Here is a 9,386-nt window from a genome sequence, read left to right as displayed (position 1 = left end):
TTTTTGATGTACAGTTATTGTGTGCATATTAAAAAGTTTCCTGGACAAATTAAAAATACAAGTGACAAATTCTTTATGAGAACCCTTTCTGCAAAAAAGGCCATCTTTTTGACAAATTTTAAAGTGTGTGGGTTTGTGGTGTGTTCGATTGTGTTGTATGTGTTGGTGGTTGTGTTTGGTGTTGTGTATGTGTGTTAGGTATGTTTGTGTTGTGTTGTGTGAGTTGTGAGTTTCGTGGTTGTTGTTGTGATATTGGGGGGGATTTTGTGTTTGGTGGTTTTGTGTTATTGTGTGAGTTGTTGTAATTGGGTGTTTGTGTGGTGGGTATCTTACTTTGGTGTATTTCGTGGGGGGGGGGGTGTTGGTGTGGTGGGTGGTGTGGTTGTTGGTGTGTTGTGTGTTGTGTGTTTTGTTGTGTGTGAGGGTGGTGTTTGGGTGTGGGGATGTGGGTGGGGGTTTGGTGTTGTGTGTGTTGGGTGTGTTTTGGGTGTGTGGTGGTGTTTTGTTGGGTGTTGGTTTGTGGTGTGTGGGGTGGGGTGTGTGTGGTGTTGTGTTGGTTGTGGGGTTGTGTGTTTTGTGTGGTGGTGTGTGTGGTTGTGGTGGGTGTATTTTTGGTGGTGTGTGTGGTGTTGTTGGTGGGTGTGTTGTTGTGGGGTTGGGTTGTTTGTGTGTGTGTGTGTGTGTGTGTTTGTGTGTGTGTTGGTGTGTGGTGTGTGTGTGTGTGTGTGTGGGGGGTTTGTGTGTGTTGTTGGGTGGTGGTGTGTTTGTGTGGGTGTTGTGTGTGTTTGGTGTGTGGTGGTGTGTTTGGGGTGTGGGTGTGTGTGGTGTGTGTGTGGTGTGTGGTTGTGTTGGTGTGTGTGTGTTGTTTTTGGGTGTGTGGGGTGTGTGTTGTGGTGTGTGTGTGTGTTGGTGTGTGTGTGTGGTGTGTGGGTGGTGTGTGGTTTGTGTGTGTGTGTTTGTGTGTGGTTGTGTGTGTGGTGTGTGTGTGGTGTGTGTGGGTGGTGTGTGGGGGTTGTTGTGTTGTGTTGTGGTGTGTGTGTGTTGGTGTGGTGTTGGGTGTGTGTGTGGTGGTGGTGTGTGTGGTGTGTTGTGGTTGGGGTGTGTGTGTGTGTTGAGTGTGTGTGGTGGTGTTGTGTGTGTGTTGTGTGTGTGTGTGTGAGGGTGTGTGTGGTGTGTGTGTGTGGGTGGTGTTTGTGTGTGTTTGGTGTGTGTTGTGTGTGTGTGGGGTTGTGTGTGGTTGTGTTGGTTGTGGTGTTGTGGGTGTGTGTGGTGTGTGGGGGGGGGGGGGGTGTGTGTGTGTGTGTTGTGTGTGGGTGGGGTGTTTGTGTGTTGGGTGTGTTGTTGTGGGGGTTTGTGGTGTGGTTTTGGGGTGGTGTGTGGGTTTGTGGTGTGTGGTTGTGTGTGGTGTGTGTGTGGGGTGTGTGGGGTTTTTGTGTGTTGTTTGTGGTTGTGTGGTGTGTGTGTGTGGTGTGTGGTGTGGTGTTGTGTGTGTGTGTGTGGTGTGGTTGTGTGTGTGTGGGTGTGTGTGTGTGTGTGGTTGTGTGTGTGTTGGGTGTGTGTGTTGGTTGTGTGTGTGTGGTGTTTGTGTGTGTGTGTGTTGTGTGGTGTGTGTGTGTGTGTGGTGTGTTGGGTTGTGGGTGGTTTTGGTTGTGTGTGTGTTGTGTGTTTGGTGTTGTGTGTTGTGTGTGGTGTTGGTGTGTGGTTGTTGTGTGTTTGTGGTGTGTGGTGTGTGTGGTGTTGTGGGGTGTTGTGGTTTTGGTGTTGGGTGTGTGTTGTGTTGTTTTGTGTTGTGGTGGGTTGTTGTGTGTGTTTGTTGTGTTAGTGTGTGTTGTGTTGTGTGTGTGTGTGTGTGTGTGTGTGTTGTTGTGTTGTGTGTGTGTTGTGAGTGGTGTGTGTTGTGAGGTGTTGTGTGTGTGTGTGTGGGTGGTGTGTGGGTGTGTGTGGTGTGTGAGTGTGTGTGTTGTGTGTGTTGGTTGTGGTTGTGGTGTGTGTGTGTGTGTGGTTGTGTGTGTGTGTGTGTGTGGTGTGTGTGTGTTGGTGTTGTGGTGTGTTGTGGGTTGTGTTGTGTTTGGGGTTGTGTGGTGTGTGTGTGGTTGTGGTTGAGGTGTGTGTGTGTGTGTGTGGTGTGTGAGTTTGTGTGTGTTGGTGGTGTGTGTGTGTGTGTGTGTGGGTGTTGGTGTGTTGTGGGTTTGTGTTGGTTGTGTTGTGGTTTGTGTGTGTGTGTGTGTTGTGGTGTGGTGTGTGTTGTGTTTGGGTGGGTTGGTGTGTGTTGTGTTTGGTGTTTTTTTTGTTTTGTTGGTGTGGTTGTTGTGTTGTTTTTGTGTGGTTTGTGTGGGTGGTTGGTGGTTGTGTGTTTGTGTGGTTTGTGGTTGTGTGGGTGTGGTGTGTGTGTGTTGTTTGGTGGTTGTGGTGTTTGTTGTGTGTTGGGTGGTGTTGTTGTGTGTGTGTGGTGGTGGTTGGGTGGTGTGTGTGGGTGGGTGTGTGTGTTGGGTTTGTGTTTGGTGGTGTGTGGTTGTGTGTGTGTGGTGGTGTGGTGTGTGGGTTGTGGGTTGTGTTTGGTGTGTTGTTTGGGTGTGGTGTGTGAGTGGTTGTTGTGTTGTGGGTGGGTGTGGTGTGTGGGTGGGTGTTTGGTGTGTGTGGTTGTGGTGTGGGTGGTGGTTGGGTTGTGTTGTGTTTGGGTGGGTGTGTGGGTTGGTGTGGTGGTGTTGTGTGGTGGGGTGTGTTGTTGTTGGTGGTGGGGTTGGGGTGGGGTGTTGTTTTTGTGTGTTGTTGTGTTTGTGTGGTGTGTGTGTGTGTGTGGTGTGTGGGTGTGTGGTGTGGTTGTGTTGGTTGTGTTTGTTGTGGTTGGGTGTGTTGGTGTGGTTTGGTTTGTTGTTGTTTGTGTTGGGGTGTGGGTGTTGTGTTTTGGGGGGTGTTGTGTGTTTGGTGGGTGTTGTTGTGTGTGTGTTTGTGTTGTGTGTTGTGTGTGTGTGTGTGTGTGTTGGGTTGTGTGTGTGGTTTTGTGTGTGTGGTTGTGGTTTTGGTTGGGTTGTGTCGTGTGTGTGGTGTGGGTGTGTGTGGTGTGTGGTGTGGTTGTGGGTGTGTGGTTGTGTTTGTTGTGGGGTGGTTTGTGTGGTGGGGTGTGTGTGTGGGGTTTGTGTGTTGGTGTTTGTGGTGTGTGTGGTGGGTGTGTGTGTGTGGGTGGTGGTGTGTGTGGTTTGTGTGGTGTTGTTTGTGGTGTGTGTTGGTGTGGGTGTGTTGTGTGTGGTTGTGTTGTGTGGGTTGGTGTGTGTGTTTGTGTGGTGTGTGGGTGTGTGTTGTGTTGTGTGTGTGTGTTGTGTTGTGATGTGTGTGTGGTTGTGGTGGTGTGTGTGTGTGTTGTGTTTGTGTGTGTGTGTGTGTGTGTTGTGTGTGTGTGTGTGTGGTTGTGTGTGTGTTGTGGTTGTGTGTTTTTGTGTTGTTGTGTGTGTGTGTGGTTGTGTGTGGTTTGTGTGTGTGGTGGTTGTGTTGTGTTGTGGGTGTGTGGGTTGGTGTGTGTTGTGTGTTGTGTGTGGGTGTGTGTTGTGTTAGTGTGTGTGGTGTGGTTGTGTGGTGTGGTTGTGTTGTGTGTGTGTGTTGTGTGGTGTGTGTGGTGTTGTGTGTGATGTTGTGTTGTGTGTGTGATTGTGTGTGTTGTGTTGTGTGTGTGTGTGTTTGTGTGGTGTGTTGTGTGTGTGTGGTGTGTGTGTATTGTGTTTGTGGTGTGTGTGTGTGTGTGTGTGTGTGTGTGGTGTGGTGTGTTGTTGTGTGTGTGTGGTGTGTTGTGTGTGTGTGGTGTGTGTGTGATGTTTGTGTGTGTGTGATGTGTGTGTGTGTGTGTGTTGTTGTGTGTTGGTGTGTGTGTGTTGTGGTGTGTGGTGTTGGTGTGTGTTGTGGTGTGTGTGTGTGTGTGTGTGTGTGTGTGTGTTTGGGTGTGTGTGTGTGTGTGTGTGTGTGGTGTGTGTGTTGTGTGTGTTGTGGGGTGTGGGGGTGTGTGTAGTGAGAGTGTTGTGATTGGTTGTTGAGAGTGTGTTTGGTGTGTGTGTGTGGAGTGTGTTGAGGTTTTTGTGTGTTGTGTGTGTGTGTTGTGGTAGGTTTGTGTGTTTGTGTGTTGTTTTGTGTGTGTTGTGGTGTGTGGTGTTTGTGTGTGTGTGTGTTGGGGGTGGTGTGAGTGTGTGTGTTGGTGTTGTGAGGTGGGTGTGTGTGTTTTGTGTGTGAGGTGTGTTTGTGTGTGTGTTTTTTGTGTGGGGTTGAGTGTGTGTGTTGTTGTGAGTGATTGTGGTGTGTGTTGTGTGTGTGTGTTGGTGTTTGGGGGTGTTAGTGTTGTTTAGGTGTTGGTGGTGTTGTGTTTTGTGTGGGGTGAGTTGTGTGTGTGTGTGTGTTTGTTTGTGTGGTGATGGGGTGTGTGTGGTGTTGTGTGTGTGTGTGGGGTTGTGTGTATTGTGGGTGTTGTGTGTGTGTGTGTTGTGTGTGTGTGTTGTGTGTGTGTGTTGTGTGTGTGTGTGTTTGTGTTTGTGTTTTGTGTGTGTGTAGTTTTTTTTGTGGTTGTGGGGGTGTTGTGATTGTTTGTGTGTGTTGTAGGTGTTTTGTTTTGTGGTGTGTGGTGTTGTGTTTGGGGTTTGTTGTATGTTTGTGGTGTGGTTGGTGGAGTGTTGTTGTGTTGTGTGATAGTGTGTGTTTGGTGTTTGTGTGGGTGTGTTGTGTTTGTTTTGTGTTTTTTTGTGTGTAGTGTGGGTGTGTTGTGTGGTTTTGTTGTGTGGTTGAGTAGTTTTTTGTGTGTAATGGTGTGTTTATTGTTTGTGGTGTGTGTTGTGTGGTGTGTGTGTTTGTTTGTGGTTTGTGTGTGGGTGTTGGGTGTGTTGTGAGTATTTTTTAATTTTATTATTTAAAAATATTATATTTATTTTTTAAATATTTTTAATTTTTATTTTTATTTTATTATAAATTTTTTTTAATTTTTAAATTATTTTTTTTTTAAATTATTTTATAGTAAATTTTTTTATATATTTTTATTATATATTTTTTATTTTATTATATATATTTTTATATTATTATATATATATTTATATTATTAAAATATTAGATATATTTTTATAAAATTTATTTTTATATTATATTTTTATATTTATATATTTTAATATATATATTTATTATTATTATATATATATATTTTATTATAATTATATATAATTATTATTATATTTTTTTAATTTTTAAAATTTTTTATATATATTTTATATATTATATATATTTTTTTATATTATTTATATATTTTTTATATTAAAATATATTTTATTTAATTATATATAATATATTTTTATATTATTTATTATATATATATTTATTTTATATTTTTTTAATTTTATATATTATATTTTATTTTATATATTTTATATTTTATTTATTATTAGATATATATATATATTTTTTATATTATATATTTATATTTAATATATTATATATTATATTATTTATATATTTAATTATATTATATTTTATAATATATATTTATAATTATATAATATTTATTTATATATTATATTATATATTATATTGATATTATATTATATATATTTATATATTTATATATTTATAATTATTTATATAATTATATTTATAATATTTATATTTTATATTATATTTATTATTTATATATTTATATATATATATTTATTTTAATATATATATATTTATATATTATTATTATATTTAATTTATATATTTATATATATATTTATATATTATATATATATATTTTATTAATATTTATATATTATTTATTTATATATATATTATTATTTATTTTATATAATATTATATATTCTATTAATTAATATTATATATTATATTTTTAATTTTATATTATTTTTATATTATTATATATTTATTATATTATATATATTTATAATTTAATATATATTTTTTATTTTATATTTTTAATAAATATATAATATTATATTTATATATTAATATATATATTTATAAATTTTATAATTATATTTATATTATTATAATATATATTTATTATATATTATATATTTTTATAAAATATATATATTATTTTTTATATATATTAATTTATATTTAATATATTTAAATTTTAATATATTTAATAAATATATAATTATATTTAAATTATATTTTATTTTATATAATTTTAAAATATAATTTATATTTAATATAATATTATATATATATTTTAGATATATATAATATATATATTTTTATATTTTTTAATATATTTTAATTTTATATTATATATATAATATTATATTATTATATTTATATTATATATTAGATATTATTAAATATTTTATTTATAATATATTATATATTTATTATTTTATTATATATTATTTATATATTAAATTATTTTTATATTTATATTATATTATTTATATATTTATATATATATAATATATTTTTTATATATTTAAATTTATTTATATATTTTTATATATTTTTATATTATATATATATTTTTATATATATATATATTATATATATATTAAATTTTATTTATATTATATAATTTATGTATTTTATATATATATTTATATATATATGTATTATTATATATATTTATATTTTTTATATAATATATTTATATATTATTATATATATATATTTATTAATTTATATATATTATTTATATATATTAGATTGATATATATAATTTATATTTATTATTTTATATATTTATTATATTTTATATATATTTATATTATTTTATTTTATATATTTATATATATTTATATTTATTATATATATATTTATTTATATATTATTATATATATTAATTATATATATTATATTTTTATATTATATATTTTATATTATATTTATATTTATATATTATTATTATATATATTTATTTATTATATAATATATTTATATATTTATATATATATTATATTATATATATATTATTTTTATATATTTATATATATTATTATATATTTATATATATTTATATATTATATATTATATTATATATATATATTTTATATTATAATTTTTATATATATATATTATATATATAATTATATATATATATTATATATTTTTATATATATATATATATTTATATATATATATATATATATATTATATTTATATATATATTATTAATTATATTTTATTATATATTATATTATATTATATATTATATATATTATATATATATACTATTATATATAATATATATATAGATTAAATATAATATTAGGTATTTAAATTATATTTATATATATAAATAGAGAATGAATATAGTTTTAAAATAGAAATTGTTATAGGATTATACATGTATTGTACATAAAAATTATATTAGTTAATATTAACAAATAACAAAACAAGATTATAGAAAGGAAAACATAGGAGATATAACCATACATAGTTAGACGATATGACTAATATTATACTATTATATTATTCATAAAAAAGGATTTATATGTATACATATAAATTTAAAAATATTTATAATTATAATATATATATATATATATATATATATATATATATATATATTATATATTTTATTATATATCTATCTTTTGTATATTATCTATATATTATAATTATTTTATATATAATATTATTAAAATAAAAATAATATTTATAAAACATTATTATTTGTATATATATTTGAAATTGTGTTATTTTATTATAATATATAAAAATTAATAAATAATGAATAAAAATAGATTTATTAGAGACATATTTTATTTTATATAAATATAAAAATAAAAATTATATTTTTTATTAAAATTTATTATTATTAAAATATATATTTTAAATTTTATTTTTTAATTATATAATATTTTTTATTTTTATATAAAATATTTTATTATAATTTATTTTTTATTTAATTTTTTTATTTATTTTATATATTAATTAAAATTTTTTTTATATATTTTTTAAATTAAAATTTTATTTTTTTTATTTTTTTATTTTTAATATATTTTTTTTTTATATTATATTTTATTTTTAATTTTTTTTATAATATATTTTCTATATTTATATATATATTATTTTAATATTATTTTTATTTATTAATATTATATATATTTTTTAATATATTAATATTTTTATTTATATATATATTAAATTTTAATTTTTTTTATAATTTTTTTTTTTTTTATAATTTTTAAAAATTTATTTTATTTTATATTTTCAAAAATTTTATATTATATATTTTTTTTTTATATAAAAATATTTACAGATATATATATTATATATTTTTTAAAATTTTATAAAAATATAGCGAAAGAGGGTGGAATGAGCTATTTATTAGGGTAAAGGGTTAAAAAAGTTTAACAATTTTCTGAGGGTTGTTTGGTAGTGAAAAAAAAAAAGGGGAGAGAGGAGGAAAAGATGAGGTATAGCAAGACAAGGTTGTTTTAAGGAGCGCTATGACAAAATATTGTAAGAAAAAAAATTTTCCAAAAAAATTTGTTTTAAAGATTAGACATGTGAACAAAAAAAAGGGGATGAAGAAAAAAGGAAAGGAAGGAGGGAAAAGAACTAAGAGTGTTGAGGGCGAGGGCCCGAGGACCCCAAAGGGAGGGGGGGATCCCCCCACATTGGCCTCAGTCCCCATCTCCTGAGCCCCACACGAGGCCACAAGCAAGGGATTGGGGGGGGGGGGAAAGTACTGGCCCTACAGCAGATAAATTTAAATATCTGTTGATGCAAGTTCAGAGGCATGCTTATATATATATATATTTTTTATATATTTATATAATATATTTATTTTTATACTTCATTGGGGCCCATTTTTGGTCCATTTTTCTATAATTGATGCCATAACTTGATGTCATACCTTGATGAAGTATTACTAAAAAATAAAAAAAAATACAGATGCAAAGACAGTTTTATTTTGTGCGATATAATTTGAGCACATGCTGGTGTGATCTTTGAGTTACAGATGGCAATAATAAGTTTAATAAATAAGAAAAAATGAGATGACAGTTGAGAGGGACATGATTTTCCCCGAGATGTGTATGATGAAAATATAAAAGAAAAACAAACAAACAATGAAATGAGATGGTTTTTAAGAAAAAAATAGGTCACTGTCCCTGGCTCTAGCATTTACGAGACTGCACTCTAGTGGGTTGATTTGTATGGTTATCTTGGTTAGATATCTTTGTTTCATGTTCCTGGTGTCAAAATTATTTTCAAAATATTGAGAAGGAATATTCAAAATGAGAAGTAGCAAATATAATATTGATTAAGCATTCAAATGAGAATATCTGACTTTAAAAAAATAAAGCAACCTATTTTCCATTTTATGAAAATGTGGGAATATAAAATTTCCATTATCCAAAATAGAAACTGACAAATGTGATTGAAATACACCGCCAGGAAGAGTGATGAAATAACATATATTC

General features: G+C 30.1%; 1 protein-coding gene across 1 annotated transcript in view; it reads right to left on the bottom strand.

Moving 5' to 3' along the window:
* Window positions 1-8,853: 8,853 nt before the first annotated feature.
* LOC125025037 (carbohydrate sulfotransferase 10-like) overlaps window positions 8,854-9,386 on the bottom strand; it is an 11,165-nt gene continuing 10,632 nt past the window's right edge. The window contains exon 6 of the mRNA XM_047612907.1: window positions 8,854-9,386. This exon is cut by the window's right edge and continues 453 nt beyond it. The gene's annotated coding sequence lies outside the window, so the exon portion shown is untranslated.

The sequence above is a fragment of the Penaeus chinensis genome, chromosome 1, assembly GCF_019202785.1.
Source record: "Penaeus chinensis breed Huanghai No. 1 chromosome 1, ASM1920278v2, whole genome shotgun sequence".
NCBI lineage: Eukaryota > Metazoa > Arthropoda > Malacostraca > Decapoda > Penaeidae > Penaeus > Penaeus chinensis.
The sequence above is the reverse complement of the archived record's forward strand: the minus strand, read 5'-3'. Positions and strand labels throughout refer to the sequence as shown.